Below are 14,478 nucleotides of genomic sequence, written 5' to 3' on the forward strand. Positions count from 1 at the left end.
CCTTAAGCCAACCAAGCGGCGGAGGGGCCCAGCTCAAAGAGTAGCTAAAGGCATCAAGGGGGTGGTAATCACAAGGAGCCGAGGCGGGTGTGGTCAGAGGCACGGATCCAGGCAGAGGTCTGGGAGGTGACGGAGGCACAAAAGGAGGAGGGGGTAAAAGTGTTGGGAGTGGAAAAGGTTAGGTCACAACGTCTAAGCCAAAGACGCCAAAGGAGGAAAGTGAAAAGGGTATTCCAGGAAGAGGAGCGAGACGAACAGTTAGCGAGGAGCCAAGGTTGAAGGTCGGAAGTGAAGAAGGAGTCAGGGACATTAAGGAGTGTCCAACAATGAGAGGCAAAGCAGCAGTCTCTAAGGGCATGGAGGGAGGTTTCAGGGATAGAAGGGTTGGGACACAAGGAGCAAGATGGGCTGGGCAGAATGTTTCTCCCAAAGAGAGAGGCTTTATGTGGCAATTTGTTCCACCACGTAAGCCAAATGAAGACTTTGATTCTAGGCTGGGTTGGTAAGTCCCAGAGCCAGCTCAGGTCAGAGGAGAGGGGGGGAGGGCTGGGGGTGTGAGTGGGCCGACACAGGGAAAGGTAGGCCTCACTGGTAGAAAATTTGCCCTTGGGGGCAAGGGAGGTGGAAAGGGTGTCAGGTCTAGGTGTAGCCGGGATGGGGATGGAGAGGATGTTAGTGGTGATGTGGTCAGGAAGGACAAAGTCCAGGGAGTCAAGGTCCCAAGATCCATTTCTGATGATGGTGTTCAATTTAGCCGAGGAGGAGGAGAGGTTAAAGGGGCCAAGAATGGCCTTTCTCAGGGGATCACGGCTAAGCCAGGGGTCATCCCAAAGGCTAATAGAGGAACCGTCACCAATGGACCAAAAGAGGTGGTCTTTGAGAGTGTTCCATCCTCTCCCAACATTCTTCCAGATGTGGGAGCCGCTGGAAAAGGAACGGCGGGTGGGATAACAATATTTGCTGTCTAAGGCCTTGGCAGCACAGGAGTGGTTGTTAAGGAGGATGTGAGAGCTGAGTTTAGCAGAGAGGACATCATTAAGGGGGGCAGCGGCTCTAATTCCCAGCCCACCAAGGGTGAGGGGGAGAGTGACAAGATCCCAATTTGCAAGGTGGAGTTTGTTTGCAGACTGACTAGACCAGAGGAAGTTTCTCGCAGTCTTATCGATGTCCCGCAGGATAGAGGAGGGGAGGTGGATGCATTGCATAGCATGGCTAGGAATAGCATTTATGGTGGACTTAATAAGGCAGATCCTGCCAGCTCTAGAGAGGAATTGAGATTTCCACGAGGCTAGCTTAGACTTAATGTTATCAAGGATGAAAAGAAGGTCGGCCCTCTTAGGTTTGTTCCTAAGGAGGGGGAAGCCCAGGTAGGTGCCGAGGTTGTTGGTCTTCTTGATGCCCAGGGCCTCCTCAAACAGGGCGACATCAAGGGGGGGAGTGTGCCTGGAGAAAGTAATCTTGCTTTTGGAGCAATTGATCTTTTGCCCAGAGTCAGAGCAAAAGGAGAGTAAGGTGTCTTGAAGGGAGCATAGATTTCTCTCCGAGGTTCTACCAAAGACAAGGATGTCATCAGCGAAAAGGAGGTGGGAGAAAGAGACGCCCCCTTTTCCGAGAGGAAAGGGGGTCCACTGTAACACCCGCGAATTTCTCATTTTGACATTTATAGTTTAATTAACCATTCTATCGTTTTATTTATACTTTAAATTATCTAATTTAATTACTTTCACTCTTAAACATAATTTTTATAAAAACTACATTTTTATAAGCTTGTTTATATGAACATATATATTTTTTTAATCCGAATAGTATTAATAGTGATATTAATAATAATAGTTTTTCGTCTTAAGTTGATATAGATTGGAGACTTTTTCCCGTCTAGCATAATACCGTCACATTTTCATAATTGAGGCTAAGTTTAATCGTGGACCGATCTAAATTTGACAATACACATACCACTCACCACACACCCACACTACTTTTAAATGATTATTATTATTATTATTATTATTATTATTATTATTATTATTATTATTATTATTATTATTATTATTATTATTATTATTATTATTATTATTATTATTATTATTATTATTACCCGTCCCCACCCCCTGCTTCTTCCCCTTGCTTTCTTGAATTACCAAGAACACCAATCTCACAAAGAAACAATAACCAAGTTTCCAATCACCATTTTCTTTTCGACCTTAAAACCGAGATCCCGTCCCCATTTCTCAACCAAATTCGATGATTTTTGTGCCATTCTCCTCCTTAGTTCCCCCTCCATCTTTTAAGGTAATAAAGTCTCGGTTTGTGATAGTTTCTTTTTTCGCCATCTTATAAAAGTTTCGTTTTTGGCCTCAACCCTTTCGTTTTCTTGCTCTTTAATGAAGGATTTGAAGACCCAGAGTAAGACTCAAGCTTTGGGGACCGTTTTTTTTTTGAAGAATAAGGAGCATTAAAGGTAACGGTGATAGGTTACTCGACATTATGTCAAGATTTCGTGTTTATATGTTGTAGTTTCTTACTAGTAGTATTAAATTGGGAATCTTTGCATCTTTTTCTTAACTTGTTTTTGAATAATTAAATGTGACGGAATACTACGAGATTTTCAACTTTAATTGCGAAAATTACATGACTTATAGTTAGTTGACAAAGTATCTTCTTATGTTTAATACCCGTCTTTATTGGAAAGAAATTCTACTTGGTTGGTGTGCAGGCCTAATTTTTACCAGAGAAATGATAAGATATTGAAACTTAGATTGTGTTTTTGGAATGAGTTTGGCAAGTGTAGTTGTACGATGCTGTATTGTCATACCACAAATTATAATTGTTCAAAGTTCGGATCCATTCACATAAGTGCTATCTCTCTTATTCTGAGTTGTAGATAAGAAGTGATGAATAGTGTTATGCTAGTAGTACACACTATGGTTTCATTAGTATAAATAATTTTCGACCATTTTTTTTATGACGAGCGTTTCATTTCTAGTCCGGAACTACTATCTTCCTGTATGTCTTCTCATTTGAGTTGCGAACTTGTAGTGTAGGAAATGGTTGTTGTAATTGGTAAACCCGTCTTTGGTTTCAATTAAGCACGGCTAGGCAATGCTTGGCCACGGCCTGAGCAGTGGCATGGCTGGCCTAGGCAAGGCTCGGCGACTGGCTGAAACTGGCCGGCAGGCGGCGGCACAGGCGATGTGCCTTGTAGCCTAGGCGTGCTTTGGCCATGGCCTGCCTGGCCTAGGCGGGCTGGCAGGGCTGGGCGGTTGTGGCCCTAGTCACGTGTAGAGATATGGCCATAGTTGAGCCGTGGCCTAGTCTCGTGTTGCGTGCCTTATTGAGTCGGTTTATATTCATGTTTGATTTATTTAAATCCCGTCTCATGCGTTATAAAACGTAATTCGTTGAATATCGTCCATTATTATATATTCCTCACATGTTTTATAAGTGTGTACTTCATTCATTAATTATCTCATTTCTATGTGGAATGCCATGTTTTCATCTTAAAATGAGTCCAATTTAATTATTTATACTTTATAAGTAATAAATGGTTTATCTTACATTTGAGCCATTTAGAATTAAATTCTTGTTTTTCTTATTATTATAAATGGTTCATTTCCGTTTATTTGCATTTTTTATTCATTTGACAAGTATTTAAGAAATAAGTTGCTAATTCACGCTTATTAGTATAAATTGGCACGGAATAATTTACTTGGTTCATTAATTGCTCATTTCTCCTATTTTTCTCATTCCAAGTTGATTCCTATCGCTTGGTTGAGTCGTATTCTTGTGATAATGCCTGTATGCTATACCATATTGCTTGACTTATCTTTACGCCTCTTTCGACGTCCTGCCGATTGGGGTTTAGCTCATATCTTTACGCCTTACTTGTGCCGTTACGCAAGTATTGGTTTACACCGCTCTCGTGCCGTTCTGCCTGGAGTTGGTTAAATTATGCTTATTCCGCCTCTTTCGGACTGTTTCTGCCGATTGTGGGTACTCGACTTCCGTTACGTAGATCGAGTCTTGGATGCGGACTGTTCGCCGCATGTCGAATCGGGGACCGTTCGCCCCGAGAGTCGGCGATTTAGACTAGACTAGGACTGAGTCTTGGGAGTACCATTGTCGTCCTACCGGGGGAATTATATATTTATATATGAGTAGTAAAGGTCTTGCTTGGTTATAGATATTGGTATTTGTCTTTTAAGGCAAGAGTTATGCCTTGTGTTGTTTGTCTTGGTCCTATCGGATACTAGGGGTGAGCTATAAGCCCTCTAGTTGCGATATGATCGTCGGGATTGATGATCCCATCCGTTCTTATGGTGAGATGCAAGCCATAAGTATGAATGTGACATTAGTAGCCACGTCCCGTACAATGTTTGCAAAGTGGTTTTCCAAATAATGGCTACAGTTTCTATTCTTGTAATTTGCATTGGTTGATCCCTTACTTAAATGTTTCACATGATTCGGATTCTAATCTCATATCTATGTTGTATTCCCTAGAAATGTGTGCCCTTTTTATAAATGACCGTATTCTTATCGTTCATATTATTTAATTGTCTCATGTGAGTAGTTTAATCGTTATCATGCTAATATTGGTCTGTCTTGCTCTATCTCATATAATTGCCATGTTTAAATATAAACTTGATATTCATGCCTTTCGTAAGTATCTTATATGACTTACCTGTTTTAGTTCTTTGTTATGTTCGTTTTGACATTTTGTGGCTGGGAGAACCTTGAGTTACTCCCCACTGACTGTGGCGTTCATGTTTACATGAATGACAGGTATTAGTTGGTGCATTCATGGGGTGAAGACATGTGTGAGCTAGCGAGTACTTTGGCCTAGTAGTCGGTTTATTAGGATTGTTTAGACTTACCTTTTATTGTATCGTCATTCGAGGGATATATTTTCCCTCACCTTTGTCTATCACGTTTGTATAACTTAAACTTTATTTCCGCATTCTTTATTTGTGTTTTGGATTTTAATGAACCCGCGCTTTAAACTTTAAAAGTTTCAAAAATTTCCAAATTTCCGCTTGAATTTATAAGTTATATTTCCGTGTTGTTGCGGGGGTTCACAGTTGGTATCAGAGCCTATGTTGCTCCCGACGCACACACGTGTACCCCGAATTTAAATTTGAACTTGACTTTGAATAATGAATGAGAGATGGGTATAATTAAGGACCTAAGTTGGTAGTTTCTTTGTGTATGCTTCGTGGTAGGTTTTAACATGTTTGCTGAATTGTCAACTGTTTTTGTGCCCTTGGATCAATGACCGTAAACCTACCAACGTGAAGATCAAGATTTGGTGCCTATTGCCAGAAATTGAAGATTTGCCCAACCTTGAAGAATGTTTTTACTTCCTCGAAGATGTTTCTCATTCTTTATTATTTATCTCTTGGTGCTTATCCTTCTTCTAAACTTTCTTCTGTTTTGCTTGAAAGATATTCTTGTACCCCTAACTTGTCCTTTGTTCTCTGCTTATCCTCTCTTAACGCCTTTTTGATAGTTCTCTTTCTTTTGTGGGATGTTAACCTTGGTTGGATAATTTGGCTTTGTGGAGTTTGTTTGTGGTTGACCTATAACCCTAGCTTTGAGGGGTTATGATGTTAGAAAGACTTAGCTAGTGTAGTAGGAAATACCTGGATGTTTCTTAGTTGCTTGACATGAAGTGAGTGTGCTTGATTAATGGAATTGTTAGTGTTGTAAAGTGTGAGTTGCATATGTTACTAAAGTTATAGAACTTGGCCTTGTTGTTTATACTTGGAATTTGAGAATTTGGTAACTCGAGCATTGTCGCTTGAGGTTTTGACATGGAGTAGGGTTTATGATGAGAACTTAGAAGGAAACACCTCTAGGGAGTTGTTGGTCACTGGTGATGAAAGTGTTACTTGGAAGTCTCAGTTGAGCTTGAGGTTAGCATAGTCGGTATACTTTTGTGAGTGTTGTGATGATTACATAAGAACCATGTTAGGCGAAAGTTGTTGTTAGTTTTGGAATCTCATTTAGGTATTCACTTTGCGGTAATCAGGATTAGTAGCCAGAGTTGTTGAGAGGTGATTATAAGTTGGGATCGATAGATATTGAACTGGGATGAGTTAGGTGTTTTGGGTGGTTGTCTCGTAACTTGGAGAATGTCACCATTTATGCTTTAGGTTTCGAGAGTATAACAAGATCTCCTTGGGATGATAGAATATGCAAAAGAACTTTTGAATTTGGATTTTTGATTGAGAGTTTTACCATTTTGAGAAACTCATAGTTGACACTAGTTGGATAGGAGTATAGCTTTGTTAGAAGCTTTGACCTTGATCTCGTGGAGGTTGTTTGTAGATGTTGAGGATTTGAAGTGGTGAAATCACACTTATAGTGAAGTAACTTGTTTCATGGGATAGCTTAAGATGATGTAACATAAGTGTTTTGAGGAAATCCTTAGGAGTGTTGTGGTTATAAGTTTTGTTATTAGGAAGTTTTCGGAATCGTTTAGGATGATATTGTTGTTTGAGATTTGAGTACCTGGCGCTTCCTTGTCTAATTTTCCTTCCTCCTCGATCATTAACGTTACCGTTCATATCTCTCTTCCTCGCTTAAATCGTGCTCCTCCCTTAAGTTTGATGCTAGTAACCTATAAAACTCTATCTTTGACATTCTTATTGATTTGACTTCAATTCTTACCCTATGAAATTCATCATAGCTCTTTTGATTAGTTAAGTTTGAATCCTCTTAGCGTAATTTGTTTTTATGATGTCTAAGTTACTTTTCATTTTGTACAACTTCCAAACTTTTCAAGCTACCAATTTTGAGTCGTTAAAAGTTTATGTTACCTTTGCAAAACCTTACCTATTTTAAAGGTTTGAAAATGAAAATTTGATTTAATTCCATAATTGTTCTTTGAGTATAGACTTCCTTATCGTGATTTTGAGTTGCTAAACCTATGATTTCTTTATATTCTAACCAATTCCTGTTAACTTTGATCTATTTATGATTTCTTTGTCAAAGTTCAAGATTACATTTTCAGAAACTTGACTCCTTTTTGAGTTTAAAAGTGAAACTTTCACTTCCATTTGGCTTTTGCAAGAGAAAATTTGAGTGGATTATCTTTTCTTTTGATTTTAACGTTGATCGGATGATACAACTCGTTATTGGAGACGTTTGATAACTTGTTCTACGCTAGTCGGCGAATTGATTTTTGTTTTAAATTGTCTTTGACTTGGAAGGTTAGCGTTCTTGTGTGCACGACAAGGGCAATTTCGTTCCATGAATAAGACTTATACTTTTGAAAACTCTCCATTAATGTTTTCGAAAGTATTTTGGATTTTGATTTATGCAAATAATTTAATTTTCGATCGGGTTCTGTCGGAAAATTTTATTTGAAACTTTTGAGAGAATTTTAAATTCTTACGTTAAGTAACCTTTTAATATTTTGGTTACCGATTTCAAAAGTCCAGTTTTACCTTTATAACCTTTCATTTTCCACCATCAAGTTTCGAGGACGAAACTTTTTAAAAGATGGGGTGATTGTAACACCCGCGAATTTCTCATTTTGACATTTATAGTTTAATTAACCATTCTATCGTTTTATTTATACTTTAAATTATCTAATTTAATTACTTTCACTCTTAAACATAATTTTTATAAAAACTACATTTTTATAAGCTTGTTTATATGAACATATATATTTTTTTAATCCGAATAGTATTAATAGTGATATTAATAATAATAGTTTTCCGTCTTAAGTTGATATAGATTGGAGACTTTTTCCCGTCTAGCATAATACCGTCACATTTTCATAATTGAGGCTAAGTTTAATCGTGGACCGATCTAAATTTGACAATACACATACCACTCACCACACACCCACACTACTTTTAAATGATTATTATTATTATTATTATTATTATTATTATTATTATTATTATTATTATTATTATTATTATTATTATTATTATTTTTATTATTATTACCCGTCCCCACCCCTTCTTCCCCTTGCTTTCTTGAATTACCAAGAACACCAATCTCACAAAAAACAATAACCAAGTTTCCAATCACCATTTTCTTTTCGACCTTAAAACCGAGATCCCGTCCCCATTTCTCAACCAAATTCGATGATTTTTGTGCCATTCTCCTCCTTAGTTCCCCCTCCATCTTTTAAGGTAATAAAGTCTCAGTTTTGTGATAGTTTCTTTTTTCGCCATCTTATAAAAGTTTCGTTTTTGGCCTCAACCCTTTCGTTTTCTTGCTCTTTAATGAAGGATTTGAAGACCCAGAGTAAGACTCAAGCTTTGGGGACCGTTTTTTTTTTGAAGAATAAGGAGCATTAAAGGTAACGGTGATAGGTTACTCGACATTATGTCAAGATTTCGTGTTTATATGTTGTAGTTTCTTACTAGTAGTATTAAATTGGGAATCTTTGCATCTTTTTCTTGGACTGTTTTTGAATAATTAAATGTGACGGAATACTACGAGATTTTCAACTTTAATTGCAGAAATTACATGACTTATAGTTAGTTGACAGTGTATCTTCTTATGTTTAATACCCGTCTTTATTGGAAAGAAATTCTACTTGGTTGGTGTGCAGGCCTAATTTTTTACCAGAGAAATGATAAGATATTGAAACTTAGATTGTGTTTTTGGAATGAGTTTGGCAAGTGTAGTTGTACGATGCTGTATTGTCATACCACAAATTATAATTGTTCAAAGTTCGGATCCATTCACATAAGTGCTATCTCTCTTATTCTGAGTTGTAGATAAGAAGTGATGAATAGTGTTATGCTAGTAGTACACACTATGGTTTCTGTTAGTATAAATAATTTTCGACCATTTTTTTTATGACGAGCGTTTCATTTCTAGTCCGGAACTACTATCTTCCTGTATGTCTTCTCATTTGAGTTGCGAACTTGTAGTGTAGGAAATGGTTGTTGTAATTGGTAAACCCGTCTTTGGTTTCAATTAAGCACGGCTAGGCAATGCTTGGCCACGGCCTGAGCAGTGGCATGGCTGGCCTAGGCAAGGGCTGGGCAGCAGCCTGAGCAGCGGCTGGCAGCAGCCTGGGCAGTGGCCTTGTAGCCTAGGCAGTGGCCTGGCCATGGCCTGCCTGGCCTAGGCAGTGGCTAGGGCTGGGCGGTTGTGGCCCTAGTCACGTGTAGAGATATGGCCATAGTTGAGCCGTGGCCTAGCCTCGTGTTGCGTGCCTTATTGAGTCGGTTTATATTCATGTTTGATTTATTTAAATCCCGTCTCATGCGTTATAAAACGTAATTCGTTGAATATCGTCCATTATTATATATTCCTCACATGTTTTATAAGTGTGTACTTCATTCATTAATTATCTCATTTCTATGTGGAATGCCATGTTTTCATCTTAAAATGAGTCCAATTTAATTATTTATACTTTATAAGTAATAAATGGTTTATCTTACATTTGAGCCATTTAGAATTAAATTCTTGTTTTTCTTATTATTATAAATGGTTCATTTCCGTTTATTTGCATTTTTTATTCATTTGACAAGTATTTAAGAAATAAGTTGCTAATTCACGCTTATTAGTATAAATTGGCACGGAATAATTTACTTGGTTCATTAATTGCTCATTTCTCCTATTTTTCTCATTCCAAGTTGATTCCTATCGCTTGGTTGAGTCGTATTCTTGTGATAATGCCTGTATGCTATACCATATTGCTTGACTTATCTTTACGCCTCTTTCGGACTGTCCTGCCGATTGGGGGTTTAGCTCATATCTTTACGCCTTACTTGTGCCGTTCTGCCAAGTATTGGTTTACACCGCTCTCGTGCCGTTCTGCCGGGAGTTGGTTAAATTATGCTTATTCCGCCTCTTTCGGACTGTTCTGCCGATTGTGGGTACTCGACTTCCGTTCTGTAGATCGAGTCTTGGATGCGGACTGTTCTGCCGCATGTCGAATCGGGGACCGTTCTGCCCCGAGAGTCTGGCCAGATTTAGACTAGGACTGAGTCTTGGGAGTACCATTGTCGTCCTACCAGGGGAATTATATATTTATATATGATTAGTAAAGGTCTTGCTTGGTTATAGATATTGGTATTTGTCTTTTAAGGCAAGAGTTATGCCTTGTGTTGTTTGTCTTGGTCCTATCGGATACTAGGGGTGAGCTATAAGCCCTCTAGTTGCGATATGATCGTCGGGATTGATGATCCCATCCGTTCTTATGGTGAGATGCAAGCCATAAGTATGAATGTGACATTAGTAGCCACGTCCCGTACAATGTTTGCAAAGTGGTTTTCCAAATAATGGCTACAGTTTCTATTCTTGTAATTTGCATTGGTTGATCCCTTACTTAAATGTTTCACATGATTCGGATTCTAATCTCATATCTATGTTGTATTCCCTAGAAATGTGTGCCCTTTTTATAAATGACCGTATTCTTATCGTTCATATTATTTAATTGTCTCATGTGAGTAGTTTAATCGTTATCATGCTAATATTGGTCTGTCTTGCTCTATCTCATATAATTGCCATGTTTAAATATAAACTTGATATTCATGCCTTTCGTAAGTATCTTATATGACTTACCTGTTTTAGTTCTTTGTTATGTTCGTTTTGACATTTTGTGGCTGGGAGAACCTTGAGTTACTCCCCACTGACTGTGGCGTTCATGTTTACATGAATGACAGGTATTAGTTGGTGCATTCATGGGGTGAAGACATGTGTGAGCTAGCGAGTACTTTGGCCTAGTAGTCGGTTTATTAGGATTGTTTAGACTCACCTTTTATTGTATCGTCATTCGAGGGATATATTTTCCCTCACCTTTGTCTATCACGTTTGTATAACTTAAACTTTATTTCTGCATTCTTTATTTGTGTTTTGGATTTTAATGAACCCGCGCTTTAAACTTTAAAAGTTTCAAAAATTTCCAAATTTCCGCTTGAATTTATAAGTTATATTTCCGTGTTGTTGCGGGGGTTCACATCCACTCATTGTCGTGGCAGGCTTGGTGAATAAGGCGGGAGAGAGCTTCCATGCAGATAATGAAAAGGTAAGGGGAGAGGGGGTCACCTTGTCGGATTCCTCTGGACGGGAGGAAGTTATCAAGAGGGGTGCCATTAAGGGTCACGGAGGCAGAGGTCGAGGAAATGCAGCTCATGATGAGAGAGATAGTATTAGGATCTATATTGGCCGTGATTAGGCAGGATCTGATGAAGTCCCACTCAAGTCTATCAAAAGCCTTCTCAAGATCAAGTTTTAGAGCGAACCATCCGAGTTTGCTCTTGGAGGTGTGCATAGAGTGGAGGATTTCAGAAGCAATGATGAAATTTGTATCAGTACCCTTTCCAGGGATGGAGCTTCCCTGGTTGGGGGAAATCAAAGAGTGCATAAGAGGCTTGAGGCGGTTAACAATAATCTTAGTAATCATCTTGTAGGTTGTGTTACAAAGACTAATGGGCCTGAAATTTGTGATGGATTGAGGGGAAGGGATTTTTGGGATAAGGGAGATAGAAGTTTTGTTGATGGCCTCAGGAATGGTTTTTGAGTGGAAGATACTTTGGATGAAGGGGATAAAGTTAGGCTTGATAATGTCCCAGCACTTCTTGAAGAAACCAGCGTGGAACCCATCAGGCCCCGGGGCCTTGTTGGAGCCAAGGGAGAAGAGGGCGGCACGAATCTCATCGTCGGAGGGGATCAAGTAAGAGGTGATGAAAGGGAGGCCAGAAGGGGGAAGAGAGGTGGTGGGGGTGAGGCTAGCAGACTCTTTGCCAGAAGTGAAAAGACCAATGAAATATTGAGTAATATGGGTGTTCAAGGCATCATGAACAGTAATCTCAAGGCCAACATTGTTGGTAAGGGAGAGGATGCGGTTGAAGCTTCTGCGGAGGGTGACAGATTTTTGGAAGAAGGAAGTGTTACGGTCACCGTCAGTGAGCCAACTGGTGTGGGAACGGTCTCTCCAATAAAAATGTTCTAAGTCAAGAATGCAATTAAGTTCATGGGTGAGGGTGTCATTGAGGGTGGTAAGGAAGTTGGAGTTAGGATTGAGGCAAAGCTCGCGTTGGACACCAAGGAGGCGGGAGGAGAGGCGTTTTCTCCTAATGGGAAGATTGCCAAAAATCGCATTGGCCCAGTCACTTATTGTTAGGCTGAGGTTGGAGAGTCTAGATGGAATGGAATCAGTCAGGGAAGGCCAAGTGTGAGCAATCAGGGGGTAAAAAGAAGGTTCACAAGTCCAAAAAGTCTCAAATTTAAAGGACTTAGTAACAGGTTGCTGGGGGAGGGAAGTCTTGAGGATGATCGGACAATGGTCAGAGGAGAGGCGGGTTAGGTGGGAGTTGTGGGAATTTGGGTAAAGATCCAGCCAAGATTGGTTAACCCAGACACGGTCAAGTCTCTCAAGGATGGGATTAATACGTCTCTTATTAGTCCACGTGAACTTAGGTCCAGAAAACCCAATATCAATGAGGTTACAGGAGTCAAATGAAGTCTTGAAAAGGTTAGCTCTATTATGTTTTATGCCCCGTCCCCCAATTTTTTCGGTACTGCAGGTAACTTCGTTGAAATCTCCTAAGCAAACCCAAGGTAGGTCATGGTTAACAGAAATATTAGCGATGTCGTTCCACAAAATCTTTCGAAATCTGAACTTTGGACTAGCATAAACCGCAGTGAGTAAAAAAATAAAGGAGGTGAGGGGTACCTGAACCACCACATTAATCAGCTGATCAGTTTTATTGAGGAGGGTGATAGCTGCCTTTCCCGCATTCCACATGATAATGATGCCACCAGTGAACCCTACAGGGTCCAAGATCTCAAAGGAGTCAAATGGGAGCTTGCGCACGATGACCAAAGAATTGGGAGTTCTAACTCTGGTTTCAGAAAGGATCACAATAGTAGGGTTATGGGCATTGATGAGGTAGGAAAGATGAGTGCGGAAGGAGGGTCTAGCGATGCCCCGACAGTTCCAGTATAGAATATTCATATTAGAGGGTAGGAGAATGTTTTAATAATGATAAAATTATACTCCGTAATCCGTATTGATATAACGTCACAAAAGAAAAACAATTATATTCATAAAATGATAAAAACATTAACCCTATTACGGAGCATTATGTGAATAAAGAAATACATACGATACTAAAAAAAAACCCTGATTGTATGCATGCATACAAAGAGTGCAGACGCGCGAGCTACATCCACTTTCCATATTTTTACAATGACAAAGTGTTGTGTGTAGATTAGCCCATAAACGTCCATGAAAGTGAACTATTAATTAGTTCACCACGGCTCATAAAAAATGGAAAACAAGATATGTTACTTCAACGCTTTACTTTGCTCACGATTTATCTTTGAAACTTCAAAACATTCCGCATACATTGAGATATGTTTGTTATTCCTCCGAGGCTCCAACAGGTATACCATTACAGGAGAGTGGGAGTAACATAGCTTGTTAGTGATGTTGGCCCGATGGACCTCCAGGTGCGTACCTGTCCTCTTGCAAGGATCTTCTGCTATAGTATTCAAGCTTGGATTCATCGTACCCGAGCTCCTCGAATACCCTATTTATATCACTGATTTCTTTTGCAGGTAGTATACTCTTGTAAACTCGAGCATCTACACTTATGCATAGAATCAACACTAGACATAGAAATAATGTTGATTTATTTATTTGCATTGTCATTATCTGAAATTATCCTTAAAATTACTGAAATTGAGATTAACTGAAAAATGAATTGGAAATGATAGATTTTTAACTTAATCAGTCAAACTAATCTGATCAGAATCAAGGTTGTGCAGTGCAAACTTTGAAATGGTATAAAGTTTATTATATATGCAAACAAAGGTGATAGTAACATGACCAACAAATACTATACTACTATATTATTAAATAATTTAATAGATAGGTAGATCATAGATGATAATATAAAGCATCGCGTATATACTCGTTTAAAGGCATTGGATTGCCTGAAATAAATTAGACAGATAATGCGACCTTCATATCAACTATTGTTTATTAGATACAGAGTAGATAATACCTATGACACCTTTGTATTTTTCTAAGCTCCGTTTCGTCAGGCATTTTAGGTAAATTATTTAATCAAAATTTTAGTTACCTTTATATTAAGTGTTTGACAAGTAACTTATTTAACCAAATAATATTACCTGAAATGAAATGCTAGTTAGGGTATTAGGCCCTGTTCTTTCTGGCTTATTTTCAGCTCATTTCGATTCAAATTTCATTTCTCTATTCGATTCGGTTTAGCTCACTTAGTTCGATTCGATTCAAATTTCTATTCTCGGCTCAAATCACTCGATTCGATTCGACTTTCGACTTAGCTCCATTCGATTCAACTCACTCTATTCGATTCGACTCCACTAAATTCAGCCAATTTCAATTTTGCGAATCTTAAACTTAATAGTTTTTATTAATATTATTAATATTATATATGTATTATTATTATTATTATTTTTTTATTATTATTATATTTTTTTTTTATTATTATTATTATTATTATTATTATTACTAGT

At 38.6% G+C, this 14,478-nt stretch overlaps 2 long non-coding RNA genes across 2 annotated transcripts; both read left to right on the forward strand.

The window, feature by feature from the left end:
• Positions 1-2,166: 2,166 nt before the first annotated feature.
• LOC141626547 (uncharacterized) lies at positions 2,167-5,184 on the forward strand. The gene is made up of 3 exons (XR_012536125.1): positions 2,167-2,289; positions 2,388-2,458; positions 4,780-5,184. It is a non-coding gene; the product is annotated as an uncharacterized LOC141626547 (long non-coding RNA).
• Positions 5,185-7,997: 2,813 nt separating this feature from the next.
• LOC141626548 (uncharacterized) lies at positions 7,998-10,857 on the forward strand. The gene is made up of 3 exons (XR_012536126.1): positions 7,998-8,144; positions 8,244-8,314; positions 10,638-10,857. It is a non-coding gene; the product is annotated as an uncharacterized LOC141626548 (long non-coding RNA).
• The last annotated feature ends 3,621 nt before the right edge of the window (positions 10,858-14,478 follow it).

Source organism: Silene latifolia, chromosome Y (assembly GCF_048544455.1).
Source record: "Silene latifolia isolate original U9 population chromosome Y, ASM4854445v1, whole genome shotgun sequence".
Taxonomy (NCBI): Eukaryota; Viridiplantae; Streptophyta; class Magnoliopsida; order Caryophyllales; family Caryophyllaceae; genus Silene; species Silene latifolia.